A 21253-nucleotide genomic window follows, 5' to 3' on the forward strand; every position below is an offset into this window, starting at 1 on the left:
TCCAGCCAGTTACGATTGGCAGTCCGCAGTGACAACTTCCTGGCGGGATAGTTCAGGCGGGTTTAGACTAATATCCAAATACACCTGAGCTCATCCCTAATTATCTCAGTGCACATCTCAGGCACTAGACCGGAGCTCAAGAATTGCTTTAGAATGATAATGGCTTGTAAGGTTACTGAAAGGACCACTTTAGGGCCAGCCAAAGTACAACCATTTTCTTGTGTACACAAAGGCTTTCTGCAGTCATACAGATAATCTATGGCATCCAGCTGAATTTCAAATGGTGGGTGCAGTAAAGTGAAGAATCATAAAAGAAAGGTAAATAACCGTACCTGAGAAACTGACAGATACTTATGTGCAATGCAGCGTATTTATTTAACAAATTTATTCACATCTTGTAGTCATGTGATGCAAATGTACCATCACTTGTGACTAGTCAGTTCATCTCCCCCTATGTGACTACAAAGATCTTGCAGAACAAAAAATGAAGGGGGATAATGAAGCAAGTTACGCAGGGAAAATGTTGGAATTTTTAGAGTAACACATGGAACGGGGGCATCGGTGCAGGTGTTTGCGGTGAAGATGATTGATACCCACTCTGACTATCTCCTTCCCGCGCCCCTCTCCCAGCCGCAGTCATGTGATGAAAACGGACAGATGGCTACAATTTCATACTGTGTATCAGAATGTTAATACACGTAGGTAGCAATTAATGATGGAGCGCTCTCGGCTAAGGTGTGAAATTGTTTATTTATGTATAGGAGGCTCTGAAGTACTGTCTCAGCTGTTCTTGCTTACTTCCTGACCCCGAGGACCCCCACCAATATGCTATAAATCATTCTCCTCTTGATTACAGAATCGGTGGGTTTAACCACTTGGTGCCTGGAGTTAACTTTTGCCAGATACTTTTAAGAAGTTTGTTTCGGTCTGGGTTGCAACTTAACCATACTTTAAGCATTTCAACATTGCTTTTGGTGGTTATTTAGGCAAGGCCATATTAACTGTAAAGCACTGACAGACTAGGACAAGAGGAAAGAAAGAGGGAAGAGACTGAAGGGTTTTAGAGGAGCAATGAGGTATTCGTTGTTCTCTGCAGGTTGAATTATAGTCACATTAGGATCTTTATAGTAATATATGGTTGATAAGATTGATATTTCAATCATAGGTGGAGTCTGGTGGTCTGAGGCTGCCCCCAGCCTGCTTACGTCTTGGTCATACCCTTCAACAGCCCCTTATTTGGAGAGACATGTAAAAAAGAAAAAGAGAGCAAAAATTGCCTCAAGTACCCCTCATGGACTTTACTTGACAAATGACACCCAAATATAAAATCATGTGAGTTTTATTAACATAATCAATTTAAAAAATACAATTTTGTATCCCAAAGGAAACACTATACATAAATACAATATACAAAGCTGAGATTGTTGTACAGAATATGGTGTGGTACTTGAAATAGGATAACACCTGACATGTTTCGGACTTAGCAGGGTAATGTCCTTCTTCAAAGGCTGTATCCAAATTCACCCATATATCTGAATAAACCAACATATGATATAAATACAAACCATCAAAATATAATCAATGCATATGTTTAATAATAGGCGTATATATTGCTGTACTCACGTGTCCGTATAGGAGTGATATACAAAACTCATAATCCAAACCCAACTCGTAATTGTGCTAACAAAGTGAGCACTGCCTATACAGTACATACAGTACTAGGTCTCAATGTTGGAGAAATTGCTGCAAGGGATGCGCGATGCGGTACCCAGGCCAAATTGGACTGTGCAGATCACAAGGATTTTGTGTCTATTATTTGGAGAGACTGTCCACCTTTTGAGACCAGATCCCCCAGTTCTCCCCTTTTTGGTCTGATATGTGCATCTAAGCAAAATCTACTATTTTACTATAATTTTATAATATTCTACTATTTTGAAAAGCCAATATAAAGCAAAAATAAAGATCAAAAAACACTTGTGTGGTGTAGCTAATCATTTTCAGCATATTAGATCTTTGCGGTTCATGCTTTCCTACTAAGAGTGATATTCTGTCAGTGAGAAAGTGACGTTGTAGGAGGCCCATGTTACAGCAATAATTCTGCCTCTGGCAACACCGTGCATCAGGGTGTAGATGTCACTTTACCAAATGGAAGCTGTTCCCTCACAGGCCGAAACAGTGCAAAATCTTTATTACTTGCATGGGAGTAGTCACTGATTCATACCCCTTAAAATTTTCCACATTTTGTCATGTTCCAACCAAAAACGTAAATGTATGTTTATTGGAATTTTATGTGATGGACCAACACAAAGTGACACATAATTGTGAAGTGGAAGGAAAATGATAAATGTTTTTCACTTTTAAAAAAAAAAAAAATCTGAAAAGTGTGGAGGTCCCCATTACTCTGATACCCCTAAATCTAGTGGAACCCCTAAATCTAGTGGAACCAATTGCCGTCAGAAGTCACCTAATTAGTAAATAGAGTTCACCTGTGTGTATTTTATCCTGAGTATAAGAACAGCTGTTCTGTGAAGCCCTCAGAGGTTTGTTAGAGAACCTTAGTGAACAAACTGCATCATGAAGGCCAAGGAACACACCAGACAGGTCAGGGATAAAATTGTGGAGAAGTTTAGGTTATAAAACTTAGGGTTAGGTTATAAAAATATCCCAAGCTTTGAACAACTCAAGGAGCACTGTTCAATCCATCATCCGAAAGTGGAAAGAGTATGGCACTTCTGCAAACCTACCAAAACATTGCCGTCCACCTAAACTGGTAGGATGAGTACGGAGAGCATTAATCAGAGAAGCAGCCAGGAGGCCCATGGTAACTCTGGAGGAGCTGCAGAGATCCACAGCTCAGGAGGGAGAATCTGTCCACAGGACAACTATTAGTCACGCACTCCACAAATCTGGCCTTAAGGCTCCATTCACACCTGGGCGTTTTCAGCTCCAAAAACGCTCAAAAGAAACGCTTCCAAAACGCCCAACAAGTAAAACCCCATTCATTTAAATGGCCCCTGTTCACATCTGAGCGTTTTGCAAAACGCCTGTAGCTGAAAAAAGTACATGAGCTTCTTTTTGGGCTGATTACCAGCGTTTTTGATAGATGTCAATGAAAAACGCCTGAAAAAATCGCTGTAAAATCGCGGTAAAAATTGCGGTAAAAAACGCTACGCTCAAGTGTGAATGCAGCCTAATGGAAGAGTGGCAAGAAGAAAGCCATTGTTGAAAGAAAGCCATAAGAATTCCCGTTTACAGTTTGCAAGAAGCCATGTGGGGGACACAGCAAACATGTGGCAGAAGGTGCTCTGGTCAGATGAGACCAAAATTATTTTTTTTGGCCTTAAAGCAAAATGCTATTTGTGACGGAAAACACTGCACATCGCCCTGAACACAGGACAGGGAAGCTGGTCAGAGTTGATAGGAAGATGGATGGAGCCAAATACAGGACAATCTTAGAAGAAAACCTGTTAGAGTCTGCAAAAGACTTGAGACTGGGGTGGAGGTTCACCTTCCAGCAGGACAACGACCCTAAAAAAACAACCAGAGCTACAACGGAATGGTTTATTAGATCAAAGCATACTCATGTGTTAGAATGGCTCAGTCAAAGTCTAAACCTACTGTAAATCAAATTGAGAATCTGTGGCAAGACTTGAAAATCGCTGTTCACAGACGCTCTTCATCCAATCTGACAGAGCTTGAGCTATTTTGCAAAGAGGAATGGGCAAAAATGTCACTCTCTAGATGTGCAAAGCTGGTAGAGACATCCCCAAAAAGACTTGCAGCTGTAATTGCAGTGAAAGGTGCTTCTACAAAGTATTGATTCAGGGGGGCTGAATAGAAATGCACGCCACACTTTTCAGATATTGATTTGTAAAACATTTTGAAAAACATGTATCATTTTCCTTCCACTTCAGAATTATGTTCCATTTTGTGTTGGTCTATCACATAAAATCCCAATAAAATACATTTACGTTTTTGGTTGTAACATGACAAAATGTCAAAAAAAGATTTCAAGGGGTATGAATACTTTTTTAAGGCACTGTAGCAAATTCCTGCGTTACTGTAAAATATTTAACTGAATTTAAGATTAAATAAGCCTTATGCCATCCCCACAGCATAGAACACAAGTCCACCTTGTGCGACAAGGGCCTAAAGATGAGATCTCCCAGCCACTCCCCTCTTACTTGTATAGCACATAAAGTATATTCAGACGCCTTAGGATCCAGAAGTGTTCCATAGGGATCGCAACTTTGCCAAAGCACAGCTGGTCCCATGCCACCATCTTCTGGGAGGGTTCCATCTGTCAACTAAAGTGTGGCTGCAAAAACCATGAATAGACAGCCACCCCCCTCCTCATGAAACAGTGTGGCGCATACGCTGTAGAGTATCCCAAGTGGCTACAAGCACTGTAGATGTACTTCTTGCCATGTAAGAAATAAGGAAGTACAGAGAGGGGTCCCCAAGAAAGGTTCCCCCCATGCAAAAAAAAAAAAACAATATCCAATTCTGTTAGAGTAGGGGAGCAGAATGTGAAGGATATAAAGTTTATGGGGGAGGTGAAGTTCAACTTTAAGTTACTTTCATTATGGTGCTTTCTGTGACCACAAGACTTTGTGAATGATGCCCCCTCTAGTGTCTTGCCAATGATATCTTTCTACTTTGGATGCAGCTAATATACAGCAGCATGCACCCAAAAGTCACTATCCACCGCCACAAAGTATCCAACCCCCCCCCCAAAGTATCCAACCCCTTGTAAGTACAATCTGACAAAGACCCTTGCTACAGAGCACAATAGCTTTCAATGCAAGGTTTCTCCTGCCTTGACAGGTCTTAAGTGTTCTTTAGAGCTTGACGCTATTTTTGACCGCATTGCACGCTCGTGTGACTTCTGTTATTCTCAACGTTTCCATTTTTAATTTCCTTCTTTTTTCCAGCTCACGCTTCCAACATGAAAATTACCTCTTTTTTTCCACTTGGATTGTAATTAGACTCTCTGATTGGTCTTGACGACAATTAGCACCAGAGAAAATAGATGTGGGGGGGGGGGGGGGGGGGAGACACCAGCATAATTATTAATCCATAGCTGTGTGCACAAAAAAAAAAAAGTTGCTTGTAAAGTGATTCAAGCAGAAAATGCAAAAACCGTCCCTTGAATTTCCTCCTTTATTTGACATTTTTGAAAGAGACAGAAGGAGAGGTACCTGACAGCGATCGTTCATTTAGAAACCAGTTTCCGTATTAGGTGGAAGAGTCAAATTCTATTCAGACACTGATGAATTGAATAGTAAATAAAGAGGGAGAAGGTTTGCTTTTGGATCTGGTTGGTATCTACCATAAACTCTAGAGCAGGGGTAGTTAATTAAAATTTTTCCCGGCCACTAAAATTTTTCCCGGCCACTAAAATTTTTCCCAGCCGAGGTCAGAAGTCCTCTCTGGTGCGTTTCTTACTGTTTTCTTCACACACTCCGGTAATACTCTGTAAATGTAAATGTCCCCAGTAGTGTTTCCCCCTTACATCAGGTGCCCCTACTAGAGTAATTCTATACATAGGGTGCCCCCATCAGACTACCCCCATAAATCAGTTGCCACTGTCATGGTACCTCCTTATACCAGGTGTCCCCATCAGAGTGCCCCCTTACATCAGTTATTCCCATCAGAGTGTCTACTTACATCAGGTTTCTTCATCAGAAGGCCTCCTTACATCTGGTGTCTTCCATCAGTGCACCCCCTTACATCATTTGCCCTCTTACATTAGGTGCCGTCATTAGAGTGCCTCTTTACATCAGGTGTCCTCATTACATCAGGTGTGCCATCAGAGTACCCCATTCTATTAGGTGTGCCCATCATATTCCCCCTTTACATCAGGTATTCCGGTCAGAGTACTCACAGGTGTAAATCTTGTGTCTCCCATCAGAATGCCCCCTTACATCATTTGTCCCCATCAGAGTGCCCATCACATTAGGTGTGCCCATCAGAGTGCTCCTTTACTTTAGGTGTGACCATCAGAGTGCCCCTTTACATCAAGTGTGCCAATCAGAGAGCCCCTTTCCATTAGGTGTGCCCATAAGAGTGCCCCTTTACATCATTTGTCCTCATCAGAGTGCCCCTTTACATCAGGTGTCCTCATCACATTTGGTGTGCCCATCAGAGTGCTCCTTTAGGTTAGTTGTGCCCATCAGAGTGTTCCTTTAATGCTAGGTATGCCCATTAGGGTGCTCCTTTACATCAGGTGTCCCCATCACAGTGCCACCTTATATAAGGTGTTCCCATCAGAATGCCCCATACACCAGGTGTCCCCATCACATCAGGTGTGCCCATAAGAGTGCTCCTTTACATCAGGTGTCCCCATCAGCATGCCCCCTTAACATAAAATGTGCCCATCAGCATGCCACTTATTTTAAGTTAAGGGGCACATTTTATGTTAAGGGGCATGCTGATGGGCACATTTTGTTGTGCCCATCATAGTGGCCCTTAACATAAAATGTGCCCCATCAATGTTTCCCTTAACATAAAATGTGCCTATCAGAGTGAATCGTAACATTAAATAAGGGACATGCTGATGGGCGCATTTTATGTTAATGGGCACACTGATGGGCACATTTTATGGTGCCCATTAGAGTGAACCTTACATAAAATGTGCCCATCAGTGTGCCCCTTAACATAAAATTTACTCATCAGTGTACCCCTTAACATAACATGTGCCCATCAGTGCTCCACCCTCTCTCCAGAACTCCAAACTGTTTATCACCTCCCAAAACACCTTCTGGACACTCTCCTCTATGGATTAAACAATATGCAAATTGGTGCAAGGAAACCCTTCTGGCACTCTAAAGGCAAGACCATACAAAAATGGTTCTAAAAGACTAATACCAATTTTATTAGAAATATACAGTAAAAAAGGAAACTGGGTCCTATAAATTAGCATAACAATAGACATACAAAATTTCATAAAACAGGAAGACAGTCTCATACAATGATAACAATATCCTAATACATTGTCACGTACCTTGGTTGGAGGCTGAGTTGAGGAGAGGGCTTCCCATGGTCCAAGCACCCCTGGAGGTGATAACAGAGGTTACAAGGCTCAAAGAAGCATGGGTGCCAGTAGCTTAATAGCAGGTGACTGTCAAACACGGGTGCTGGTAGCTTGATAGCAGGCAACTGCCACAGTCAGGGACGCAGTCAAGGTGAGCCGGGGTCATAGATGGTAAAACAGCAGGATAGACAGGAGGCAGGCCGGGTCAGTATCAGGGAAGGAGGCAGAGCAAGGTCCAGTAGCAAGCTGAAGTCAGAACAAGGAAATCAGGCAGAGAATAGTCAGGGGAAGCCGAGGTCAGGATTCACAGAGTGAGGTTAAGAACAAGCCGGGTCAGCAACGGAAGATCAGTCAGCACAGGCAAGAACACAGCAACACAGTTCAGGGGAAGCGGAAAGAACATCCAGCAGCTAGCATCCGCGTTGGCGCACGGAGATGCGCCTACGTGTCAGTGCATGCTGGCCATTAGCCTAAGCTCGCCTGTGTGCTGGTGCATGTGAATAAGCATTGGCTGAAGAAGAACTAGCATTAGCTGCACAAGAGTTATCATTACCTGCACAAGGATTAGCATTAGCTGTACGAGAACTAGTATTAGCTGAACTAGCTTCCTGATAGTGACCCCCCCCCCCCCAATCAGCAGCCCCCGGATGCTCATTCTGGCCATCTTCTCAGGGAACCTGTTGGCAAAGTCCTGGAGTAACTTAGAGACATGAATATTCTCTTCTGGCTCCCAAGAATTCTCTTCAGGGGGGTACCCCTTCCATTTTATGAGATACAGAGTTTGGCCACCTCTCCTTCTACAGTTCAGGATGGATTCAACTTCAAATTCCAATTCCCCACCTACAGTTACAGGTGGAGGTGGAGGCACACTTTTCCCAGGAAAGGGATCAGGCACAGCTGTTTTAAGCAGTGAGACATGAAACACTGAGTGAATTTTGTAAGTGCTGGGTAACATACCTCCCAACTTTTGAACTTCGCAATGAGGGACAATGAAAGAGAAACAAACCTGGGGCGCGCGCAGCGCGCCGCAGCAAATTGTGGGTGTGGCCAATTGCTTAGCAGTGGGAGGGGCTTAAGGGATAGGGTAAACAAAACCCAGACTTCCTAGTACTCATAAAATATGCTTTGATTGCTCAGCCTATCTTAAAGAAGAACTTCATTAAAATAGTCAGAGACTGCATAGCAACCAGCAACTGTTGGGACAATGAAGACTTTGGTGAGAAGTATATAATGTACAGTATTGTGTATATAGTGCAGGAGTGTGTAATGTACAGAATGCAGGGGACAGGAGTATGTAATGTATAGAATGCAGGAGACAGGAGTATGTAATGTACACAATGCAGGAGACAGCAGTATGTAATGTACAGAATGCAGGAGACAGGAGAGTGTAATGTACAGAATGCAGGAGACAGGAGTATGTAATGTACAGAATGCAGGAGACAGGAGTATGTAATGTACAGAATGCAGGAGACAGGAGAGTGTAATGTACAGAATGCAGGAGACAGGAGTATGTAATGTACAGAATGCAGGAGACAGGAGTATGTAATGTACAGAATGCAGGAGACAGCAGTATGTAATGTACAGAATGCAGGAGACAGGAGAGTGTAATGTACAGAATGCAGGAGACAGGAGTATGTAATGTACAGAATGCAGGAGACAGGAGTATGTAATGTACAGAATGCAGGAGACAGGAGAGTGTAATGTACAGAATGCAGGAGACAGGAGTGTGTAATGTACAGAATGCAGGAGACAGGAGTATGTAATGTACAGAATGTAAGGGTCAGACTCTGCACCATCCACCCCCCCCCAGCTCTATACACTCCAAATGCCCCCCCAGCTCCATACACCCCACCCCCATCCACCCCAAATGCCCCCAGCAGCTCTATCCACCTCAAATGCCCACCCTAGCTCCATCCACCCCAAATGCCCTCCCTAGCACTATCTATCCCAAACACCCATCCAACCTCCAAACACTCCAAATGCCCACCCCAGCTCCATCCAACCCAAATACCCCCTTTTGGGGGGCGCAAACAGAAAAATAGGCATTGCTTTGCGGCAAAAAACGCTGTTAAAAATTGCGTGACTTTGAGGTCACAAAAGTGTTAAAGGGGCCTTCAGTAATCAAGGTAGAGTGTGCCCCCTTCAATGCAGAGAAACCAGCATGCTGTGCCCCCCTTCAATGCAGAGAGACCAGCGTGCCCCCTTTCAATGCCGAATGGCCAGCGTGCCCCCTTTCAATGCAGAATGACCAGCGTGCCCCCTTTCAATGCAGAATGACCAGCATGCCGTGCCCCCCTTCAATGCAGAGAGATCATCATGCCCCCTTTCAATGCAGAATGACCAGCGTGACCCCTTAATGCAGAATGACCAGCTTGACCCCTTTCAATGCAGAAAAACCAGCCTGACCCCTTTAATGCAGAATAACCAGCGTGACCCCTTTAATGCAGAAGGGCCAGCGTGACCCCTTTAATGGAAAATAACCAGCGTGACCCCTTTAATGCAGAATAACCAGCCTGACCCCTTTCAATGCAGAGGGAGGGAGGGATGACAGAGGGAGGGAGGGAGGGAGGGATGACAGAGGGAGGGAGGGATGACAGAGGGAGGGAGAGAGGGATGACAGAGGGATGACAGAGGGAGGGAGGGAGGGAGGGAGAGAGAGATGACGGAGGGAGGGAGGGATGACAGAGGGAGGGAGGGAGGGAGGGATGACAGAGGGATGACAGAGGGAGGGAGGGAGGGATGACAGAGGGAGGGAGGGAGAGAGAGATGACGGAGGGAGGGAGGGATGACAGAGGGAGGGAGGGAGGGATGACGGAGGGAGGGAGGGATGACGGAGGGAGGGAGAGAGAGATGACAGAGGGATGACAGAGGGAGGGAGGGAGGGAGAGAGAGATGACGGAGGGAGGAAGGGATGACGGAGGGAGGGATGACAGAGGGATGACAGAGGGAGGGAGGGAGAGAGAGATGACGGAGGGAGGAAGGGATAACGGAGGGAGGGAGGGATAACAGAGGGATGACAGAGGGATGACAGAGGGATGACAGAGGGATGACAGAGGGAGGGAGGGAGAGAGAGATGACGGAGGGAGAGAGAGATGATGGAGGGAGGGAGGGATGGCGGAGGGAGGGAGGGATGACAGAGGGAGGGAGGAAGGGGGGGGGAGGGAGGAAGGGGGGGAGGACAGAGAGGAAGTGAGGACAGAGGGGGGTAAAGGATGGGAAGGGAGGGAGGAGAGAAGAAAAAGGGGGGAGAAGAGAAAGGGGGGGAGAGCTCCTCCTCCATAGACATGCTGGATATTGTAGTCTCACAAACTCCCCTCTACAATGAGACACACGGCAATCCTGCCCAGCCTCTGCCTTTCTCACACACAGCCACAGCTATAGGGGTTGGGAGGGCACATATCAGGTAGCACTTGGGGGGTGGGCAGGGAAAACCAGGGGGGTGGAGAGCACGGGGGGGACAGGTAGCACTTGGGGGGTGGGCAGGGAAAACCAGGGGGGTGGAGAGCACAGGGGGGGGGGACAGGTAGCACTTGGGGGGTGGGCAGGGAAAACCAGGGGGGTGGAGAGCACGGGGGGGGGGACAGGTAGCACTTGGGGGGTGGGCAGGGAAAACCAGGGGGTGGAGAGCACGGGGGGGACAGGTAGCACTTGGGGGGTGGGCAGGGAAAACCAGGGGGGTGGAGAGCACTGAAGGGGACAGGGAGCTAGGGAAACATGAATTCCTCGTATGCAGCTGCCCCATCCCCCTCCTATCCAGCACACACTTCGGCACTCACCTTCTTCCCGCCGAAGCTCCGCCCCTTCTTCCAGCTGAAGCTCCGCCTCTTCCTCTCGTCGAGGCCCCGCCCCCTTCTTCCGCCGAGGCTCCGCCCCTTATTCCAGTCGCCGCTCCGCCCCCCCCCCTGACATCGGACAGGACACCAGCTGACACCCCCCAGTGCGTGGCACCCGGGGCGGGCCGCCCCCCCCCGCCCCTTGGTGCGCCACTGGGGGGAGGTACAGGATAATGTGTGAGCAGTGGGCGGGCAGCAAACATGGAGTGAAATGGCTGCAAGCTGTCCCAACCGTGGCTCTGCTTTCCGGAATGCAGCCGGGGACAAGAGCACAGCGGGACAGCAGCTTAGACAAAGCCATGACATTTGGCAAGCGTGGGCAAGGGGCAACTGCTTTGGGCACCCCAAAAATGACAGCCCCGTTTTTACCTGCATTAAAGACGCCCTGACTACAGTCTGTGTCTCTGATTGTTTCCCGGCGCTTGGAGGCAGGAGCCGAAGACGGGGGCGGAGCTGGGAGGAGGAGGGGGGAGAAGAGATGGCCGGCCAGATGATTTTGCGGGACTTCAGCGCGCTCCGCGGGACCGCGGGACTCACTCCAAATTGCGGGACAGTCCCGCGAATTCCGGGACGGTTGGGAGGTATGGGGTAATACCAGCTTATAGGCAACAGGATTGATTTTCCATTTTACCTCGAAGGGCCCAATTCATCTGGGATCCAACTTTGTGAAGGAAAAGCAAGCTTCAGGTTAGCAGTAGATAGCAAGACTTTGTCTCCATTTAGAACCAACTGCCCTCTCCGCTTTCTGTCATAGTATTTTTACTGTCTTCTTGAGCTTTCTGCAAGACTTCCTGGAGTAGATGAGAGTTAGACTGAAGAAAAGCTAGCTTATCTTGGACTGGGAGCAACTCAGTTTCCGCCATGATGTCTGGTAGGAAGTTAGGGTGGAACCCATAGTTTTTCCGCTGCGCGTCGGCGCCTTTTGCTTTGCTTGGCGTCATTTTGCCATCATAGCATCGGATGCCATTATTTTACACCTATAACTGCTTTGTGTCTGAGGTGTACCACTCCCTCTTCTGGCAGCAGCCTTGCCTTAATTAGGAGACACCTTTTTCCAATTAGCAATCAACGTGACGCTGGGAGGCACCCGTGGTTGTGCTGACGCACATATATATCCCCTATTTTGCTGACAGGTCATTTAGACCTAAGATTCGAGAGACAACACATGTTGTATGCTATTATATCACTTGATGCAGTCATTTAAGGTAACCACATTTCTTAATATTTTGTTGTATTTTTTTATCTTTGGATATACTGCACTTACTTACTTCTTGGTTATTTTGACTGATACTCATGGAGTATTTCTTTTATAGCTACCTATTTTTTATTTTTATTCAATTTAATTTTCTCTCCTTTTTTTGTGTTTTTTTTTTTTTATTGGGCTGTGGAGAGTTCATTTCTGTTCCACCACTCCAACACATGCCAATTTTTTTTTGTTCCTATATATTTTTTGTTATTCCAGACATTCAGTAGTTTTTTGCTTTCTCACAGCAACACAGCCGCAACCCACCTTCTTTCTGCGATTTTAGTCAATTAACAGATTATTGTTACAGTTATACTTTTTTAGTATAGTTTTTGTATAGAGTTTTTGGCATCCGCTCCTGAAGAGTGGTAGTTAGCCATGAAAAGCGTAGAGCTACAAGGATGTCATCTATTTTTCAACTATGCAGGATTTAATCTCTACTCAATTAATTTTTAATGGTTACTTACCTTTTGAACGTATATTGCAATTTTGTGTAATTCAATACACCATATATATTAGGTCCATGACTGCTGCAGCAAAGTTATGATTCAAGATTCATTACCATGTTGCACCCTGCAGACCGTTTACAGTACGGCAACAATGTAGCAACTTTGGACTGTGTTGCCAATACGAGGTGCCATAGTCACCATACCCTTGCATCAGACTGACCCAAATGTTTGTAATTTGCTGTCTATACATGAATTGCTATTTTATATGTTGTACTTTGCCAATTGTTGGTTACAGTAATAAAATGTTTTTATTACCCATGTCTCCTAGCGCTCTGGTCTCCACCTCATTCAAAGTCCCAAACCTCTTCCTTTATTCATGTAACCAGGGATGGGGGGCACAATATTTGGTGCTCCATTTAAAGTTCCAACTTTTTGTCCTTTTTCTAGTTGGAACCCATAGTTAGTCCAAAACAGAGCCTGATTTGTGGAAGAATGGACTGCATTGTTGTATGCAAATTCTGCAAGGGGCAGCAGAGAGGCCCAATCATCCTGTGAAAAGGACGAAAAACATCTGAGATACTGCTCCAATGTTTGATTAGTACGCTCCGTCTGGCCATTACTTTGAGGGTGGTATGCAGAGGATAAGCAGATCTCAATTTTTAGGGTCTTGTAGACGGATTTCCAAAATCTAGACGAGAATTGTACACCTCATCTCACTTGTCAGACACCATGTTCCTTGGTACCCCGTGTAGCACCACTACTTTATAATGAAGGCTGTCTCTGAAGCCGTAGGAGTGCCAATCATTGGAATAAAGTGAGCCATTTTGGACAAGCGCTCTACGACCACAAAGATAGCAGGAAACCCTTCAGAAGGAGGGAGGTCCACGATGAAATCCATAGAAATAATTTCTCATGGGCGTTTGGGAACAGGTAAAATGGCTTTAGTAGGCCCCATTACTTAGATTGATCACTCTTGTTGCAGATACAGTTTGTGCATGATCTCACATAGTCCTTACAATCCTGGCTAAGGTTTGGCCACCAGAAGGAATGCTGGATCAACTTTAATGTCTTATATGTCCCAAAGTGCCCTGCCAGTGGGTGGTCATGGAAAGTGCTGAGCACCCCTGGAAAAACCTCCTGTGGAACAAAGACTTTGTTGTTGCGCCACCACATACCTTCTTGTTTCTGACAAATGGAGCCATCAGGTTCAGGACAGTCTGCAGAAGGTTGTTTAATAGAAGATATCAGATCTGGCTGTATCAACAAAAGGTTCTGGGATGACCAGATGGTGTCCAATGAAAATGATTCAGGGGTATCTGGAAACATGCGAGATGAGACGTCTGCCTTGCCATTCTTGGATCCTGGATGATACGTGATATGAAAAGAAAATCTTGAGAAGAACAGAGCCCACCTGGCTTGTTGAGGCTTCAAACATTTAGCGGTACTAAGGTACTCAAGGTTTTTGTGGTTTGTCAAGATTAGAACAGGGTGTGCTGCACCTTCCAGCAGATATCTCCATTCTTCAAATGCTGATTTGATCGCCAGTAGTTCCCTGTCACCCACGTCATAATTCCTCTCAGATTGGCCCAACTTCTGAGAGAAGAAGGCCACAGGGTGCAGTATGGCTTTAGGACCTTGTCGTTGTGACAACATGGCCCCTGTTGCTTTTTCCGAGGCATCAACTTCAAGCCCATATGGCAGAGCTGGATCAGGATGCTGGAGAACTGGGGCTGAAGTGGAGAGGGCCTTTAGTTTGTCAAAGGCCATTTGAGCCTCCGGGGACCACTGGAACCGCGTGTGTTGGCAAGTAAGTTGTGTGATGGGAGCAATGATAGCAGAGAAGCTTTTTATGAATTTGCGTTAAAAATTAGCGAATCCCACAAATCTCTGGATTCATTTCTTGTCCTTGGGTGTTGGCCATTCAAGGATTGAGAACACCTTTTGAGGGTCCATAGCAATTCCTTCGGTAGAGATCAACAACCCTAGAAATTGAATAGCTTGTCTTTTGAATTCACATTTTTCTGCTTTTGTGTACAGTCCATGCACTCTTAAGTTAAAACTTTCTTTAAGTGAATGCGATGCATTTCCAGAGATGGAGAGAAGATCAGGATATTGTCAAGGTACACGACTAGGAAAAGATCTAGGTACTCTCAGAAGATGTCGTTTACCAAATGTTGAAACGTGGCAGGGGCATTGCACAGGCCAAAAGGCATCACCAAGTACTCAAAATGCTCTAGCGAGATCGAAATGCTGTCTTCCACTCATCCGCTTTCCTGATGCGTATCAAGGTATAGGTCCCACGTAAATCAAGCTTAGTAAATATCCGGGCCCCCCGGAATCTTTTAAATAGTTCAGGGAGCGGGTAGTGGTTTTTAACAGTAATCTTATTGAGCTCCTGATAGTCCCTACAAGGTCAAAGAGAGTGGTCTTTCTTCTCTACAAAGAATATGCCAGCTCCTGCTGGTGAAGATGAAGGGGCGCATGAAACCTTTTTTTAGATTCTCATCGATGTATTGCGGAGGAGCCTCTAATTCTAGTTTAGAAGAGTGGAATATGTGGCCAAAAGGGATCTCTGCCCCAGGGAGCAACTCAATGGGACAGTCGTAAGACCGATGTGATGGAAGAGTGTCAGAAACATTGAGAAAGTCAAAATATACCGGTGGTATGAGCAAGCAGAGGTTAGAGTCTGGTTGGCTGCTGAGGCCCAATGTAGGGTTAACAGGGTTTGGACTGTAGCAGTTCCGCTGGCAATAGGCTGACTGGAAAGAGATAGTTGTTCTTTGAGTCGATGGTCTAATTGGGTGGCAAGTTTTACCAGGTCCTCCAAAGAGTCAGGCATGTCCACCCGGGCAATTTCATCTTTCAAAGTCTCTGATAAGCCCAAGCGACACTGATACTTTTGAGCAGCATCATTTCAGGCCCTGTCAGTAGCCCATCTGCAAAATTTGCTGGTGTAGTCCTCCACTGGCCGCTGACCCTGTTGAAGTGCATATAGTGCAGCCACTGCTGTAGTTGTGCATTGTGGATAATCATACAGTTGAGCCATGGATTCAAAGAACGTCATTACTGAGTTAAGGATAGGATTGCCTTGTTCCAGAAGGGGATGTGCTCATGCCTGGGCCTCATCGGTCAGCACGGAGATAATGAACCCCGCCTTTACTGATTCCAATGAAAAAGTCAGAGGTTGCAGAGCAAAGTATAGTTCACATGCATTTTTAAATGCACAACATTTCCTGTGATTGCCTAAAAGCGCTCTGGGGTCGGCACCTGGGGTTCTGGGGGTGGTATAACCACAGTAGGAGATACAGATTGAGAGTTCCCAGGAGTAGAGACTGGTTGAGTTTCACCTGTAGCTGAGCCAGTAGCAGGGGTGGTGACAGTGGCGGACAGGTTCTGTATCCGTCCCTCGAACTGGAAGTATCCCTCCTGCAGATTTGTCACAGCTTGGGTTAGAGCCGCCGTTTGTTGGTACAGAGTCTCCAGAGAGGGATTACCTCTTTCAGCCTCAGACATGGCTGGATGTTTCTGTCACATACCTTGGTTTGAGGCCCAGTTGACGAGAGGGCTTCCATTGTGGCTCTGGTCCGAGCACCCCTGGAGGTGGTACCAGAGGTACAAGGCTCAAAGAAGCACGGTTGACAGTAGCTTGACTGTCAAAGTCAGGGACATAGAGTGCCAGGGTCATACTCAGTAAGACAGCAGTATAGACAGGAGGCAGGCCAGGTCAGTATTAGGGAAGTAGGCAGAGCAGAGCAAGGTCCAGGAGCAAGATGAAGTCTGAACCAGGAGATCAGGCAGAGAATAGTCAGAGGCAAGCTGAGGTCATGATCCACAGAGTAAGGTTAAGAACAAGCCGGGACAGCAACGGGAGATCAGTCACCACAGGCAAGAACACAGGAACACCGATCAGGGGAAGCTGAAAGAACATCCAGCAGCTAGCATCCATCAGGGTCTCCTTTAAATAGGCCGTTTGGCGCCAATACCCGAAGACGTGCGCGCTGCTGCAATTGGCGCACAGAGATGCACCTATGTGTCAGTGCAGGCTGAACATTAGCCTGAGCTCATCTGTGTAGCTGTACGAGAACTAGTATTAGCTGAACTAGCTTCCTGACATACATAAAGATGCACCCAATGGACTGCCAAGTGCCAACAGTAACATTTGGTCAGCCTGGGTGAAATTCTTAATTGAATCCCCACATGTTTCAGAAGAGGACTTCCTTCTTCAGGGATTATAATGGGTATGAGCATTTATAGAATGTAATATATTACAATTAGTATCAGATTACAGAAAAGAAACCTATCATTATATGCATACATATGAATAAAAGTTATGCATGAAAAAGGCAAATTAAATGTCAACTTTTGACATCAATATATGTCAAAATATCTCGGACCTGCTTGGTGTGTTCCTTGTTCTTCATGATGCTCTCTGCGGTTTAAACTGACCTCTGAGACTATCACAGTGCAGGTGCATTTATACGGAGACTTGATTACACACAGGTGGATTTTATTTATCATCATTAGTCATTTAGGTCAACATTGGATCATTCAGAGATCCTCACTCAACTTCTGGAGAGAGTTTGCTGCACTGAAAGTAAAGGGGTTGAATAATTTTGCACGCCCAATTTTTCAGTTTTTTATTTGTTAAAAAAGTTTGAAATATCCAATAAATTTCGTTCCACTTCATGATTGTGTCCCACTTGTTGCTGATTCTTCACAAAAAATTACAGTTTTATATCTTTATGTTTGAAGCCTGAAATGTGGCAAAAGGTCGAAAAGTTCAAGGGGGCCGAATACTTTCACAAGGCGCTGTATATACCCCAACCTGATTGGGGAGGAACCAAGTCCTCCAGTCAATATGGGCTGGGCAATCAGGCCACCGAGTTATCCATGGCGGCGTCTGGAGGTGATGCCGCCCTGCCCACCAGTATTTTTTTTAATGCCCTCTTAATTTTCAAATGATCTAACATGCCAAAACAAAAGTGACTTTTTCTGACTCAAATTTGAAAAAAAAATGTCTCTACAGGTTCCTTCTGTCCGAAATCATAATGAAAAAACCATAATGAAAAAAAGTGTGTGGGGGGGGGGGGAGTATTTTTTCAGGGTGTCTTATGCACAATATCACTCCACTCGTAGCCAAAGAAGAAGGGGTATGCAGCTGTATTTACTACCTAGTCAAAATTAAAAAAAATAGCTGAATGGTGTATGAAGTGCTACTGCCAACACAGTTACATATGTACACCCTCCTAGGTAGGTGCTAGTTAGAGAGTATAGTTTTTGGCTTTGTCTGCCTATCAGAGGAGCAGCAGGCAAATCTATATTGCTTTCTGTCTAGCAGAGAGCAGGATCTGATAGTGAGGTCTGCTTAGTGTGCTCAGTATGTGATTCATTGAGTCTAGAGAGTGTTTCACACTGGTCCAATAGGGAGCCATGTTGGACAGTGGGAGGAAACCTGACCGATGGATACATAGGTTTGATACAGTCCTGGTGATTGGCAGAGACAGGCTGTCTCGGTGCGTTCTGGGATACTGTATAAAAGCCAGGAGCACATGTACTGCAAGGTCTTTGGCTGGTGAGCAGAGTCCCGCAGAGAGGGTGGTGGCTGCTTCCTCCTCTGTAGCAGTGGCATCAGTAGGTCGTCCTGAGGGCAAAAGGAACTGAGCTGAACCCAGAGGTCCAGGAAGCTGACTGAGGGGGAGACACTGGAGACTCTAGAAAAACAGTATCGTGAGTACAGGGGATCGTGTCAAGGAGCCTGACTTGAGGGGGACCACCCCGGAGTAGGATAGTTAGTAGACGGGTGTCAGTGGTCAAGAAAGAGGATACTAGGAGAGTGTCCTGAAGATAACTTTAGTTCATCAAGTCATCTGGAAAGAGACTTAACCCTAAATCCACCTAAGTGGCAAGGTGGATCAACAGCCTGGCTGTATCAAGAGTAAGATGTCCTCCAACGTTTTGTGCATAGTTAATCTGGAGTATCCAACTATTCCCTTCTCCCATTCCTAACTTAAATAAAACACAAAACAACTACATACCACTGGTCTAATTATTGACTGAGCCAAGAAGTAAAGGGAAAGTTGCTAACGGTAACCCAGGGGGACCCGAAAGTGTGAAAATCCAGCAGTCCTTAAGGGGGCAGTGCTACACATAGTTTCATAGTAGTTGAGGTTGAATAAAGATAACAGTCCATCCAGTTCAACCTCTGCAGGTGTGTGTGTCAGTGGCGTGATCATTTCCCATAACCCTGAATGTTGTGAGATGTGAGATGTACATTCAAGAGTCTTTTAAAAGTAGCCATACTCCCCACAGCTATCACCAATTGTGGAAGTGAGTTCCACATTCTCACCGCCCTTACAGTGAAGAACCCCTTACGCTGCCTCTCCTCTAATCTCATTGTGTGGCATTGTGTCCTCTTGCACTCCTGGAGACTAAATCGTTTTATTCCTATGCTTGGATCACCATTGAGGTATTTGTAAATCGCTATCATGTCCCCTCTCAGGCGTCTCCTCTCCAAGGAGAATAAATTAAGCGCTTGTAATCGCTCCTCATAATTAAGGTCCTCCAATCCCCTTATTTCGTTTAGTTTAGTCCTTCTTTGGACTCTCTCCAGTTCCAGCACATCCCTTCTGAGGATTGGCGACCAGAACTGGACAGAATACTCCAGATATGGGCGGACCAGGGTTTTATAAAGTGGCAGGATTATAGCTTTATCTCTGGAATATATCCCCTTCCTTATGCATGCTAATATTTTGCCAGCTTTGGCAGCTGCAGCTTGACATTGCATGCTATTGCTTAGTCTATCTTCTACTAGAACCCCCAAATTCTTCTCCATCCTGGATTCCCCCCCCCCCCCCAGAGGTTCCGTCCCTAGAGCATAATTTGCGTTTATGTTTTTTCCTCCCAAGTGCAATACCTTACATTTCTCCACATTAAACCTCATTTGCCATGTAGTTGCCCACTCTGTTATTTTGTTCAGGTCATTCTAACATCCCAAAGTGTTTAAAACAAACAATATGCACATAAGTGCATGGAAACCCCTCTTGGAGTTTCTTACGGCGGACCCATACAAAAATGGGTTTAAAGGTCTAATACCAATTTTATTAGAAATATACAGTAAAAAATTACACTGGGTCCTCCATGGATTGGCTAGGGTATGGTAAAAATTCAGGCTGGTCATTTAACTTTCTCAGCCCTCTGTTCTAGAAACTCCTTCCAGAAGCAAGAGGGAAGCAGTCAACCTCCCAGGCAATGAAAACCCTGAACAGACCAGAACAAACAATCACTGCTCCCTTGACTACAGGAACCAAAAACTAAAATTTGCCTAGCATTGATAGGTTGTCCATTGACTGAAGAATGAAAGTGGGGTTGCAATGGGTGTGGCTGCTCTGGAAGCTAATGGCTGGAAGGGGCAGGTCTACACAGAGAACATTAAGTAGGTGCCAGTAGAGTGGGGTGCTTCACCAGTATCCAGAGAACGGGCAGGAGGCAAAATGGTGGGGTGAACTCTGCATGTCTAAGGAATACATGTTTAAACATGGCATTCAAGTTTTTAAGGGACACAGCATATTGCATACAAGTTGAACCTGGTGGGCTGAAAAAGTCCCGGGCTTCTTATAAAGCTTGGATATTCCAGCATTGAGTTTTCTCTGCTTAATTTCCTAAACTCTGTTTCTGTCAACCAGGGAGTATTTGGTGTGTTCTAATTCTACCTGTAAAGCTGGCTGTACACCATGACATACACTCACAGGCAGGGCTGGTGCTACCACTAGGCAAACTAGGTGGCCGCCTAGGGCGCACTACCACCTAGGGCGCAGCCATGGCCAGTGAGACATTCCTCTCCTGTCACCTCCTTATCCCCGGTGGATTTCACCTCTAGAGAGGGGGGCACTTTGTACATAAAGGGGTGTGTGGGGTTAAAGGGGGGCAGTGTGTATATGAAGGGGGGTGTAGGGTTAAAGGGGGGCAGTGTGTATATGAAGGGGGTGTAGGGTTAAAGGGGGGCAGTGTGTATATGAAGGGGGGTGTTAAAGAGGGGCAGTGTTTGCAGGAAGGGGGTGTAGCAGAGTGTAGTGTTAAAAGGGGACATTATGTACAAGGTGGCAATGTGTACAGTTATTTTTTATTTTGGAGGGGGGGGGGGGTGTGCGCACATAGCTGGTCTTGCCTAGGGTGCAAAATGGTCTAGCCTAGGGGCTCTATTGGATTGAGATCTGGTGAATGTCCTGTAGAGAACAACAGGCTGTGTCTGTGTCCACTCTGCATAGCGGAGCAGACATGGACCTGTCATCTGCCTGCTCAGCAGGGATCAGCGGAGAGACCCCCCGCAGAGCAGGAGGATCAGCTTGACGGATTCTGCTCCGTCTGAAAGGGGCATTAGGCGAAATGACCCTTTAACACCAATTCTGCCTGAAATCGCTATCTATGCAAGCAATTGGAGAGAACTGTATACTCAGATAGAAAACTGAATATTCATGCAGACATTTCTAATCCTACAGCTGACTTTGATAACTTGTAACACGTGAGCCTAAATTCAGAACTGTTAATTTTTCTCATGTAGACGGGAAGTGTTATCTGTATAGGTAAGCAGCGTCAAACCTTGTAAGGTGTGTTGGACTTGTAATAACTACTGTTAACGATACATAGAAGGTGGATAAGACCTGCAAAGCCAGCAAAAAAGGTTTGAATTTTGAAT

This window comes from Pelophylax lessonae (genome assembly GCF_965119305.1).
Source record: "Pelophylax lessonae genome assembly, chromosome: 7".
Classification (NCBI taxonomy): Eukaryota; Metazoa; Chordata; class Amphibia; order Anura; family Ranidae; genus Pelophylax; species Pelophylax lessonae.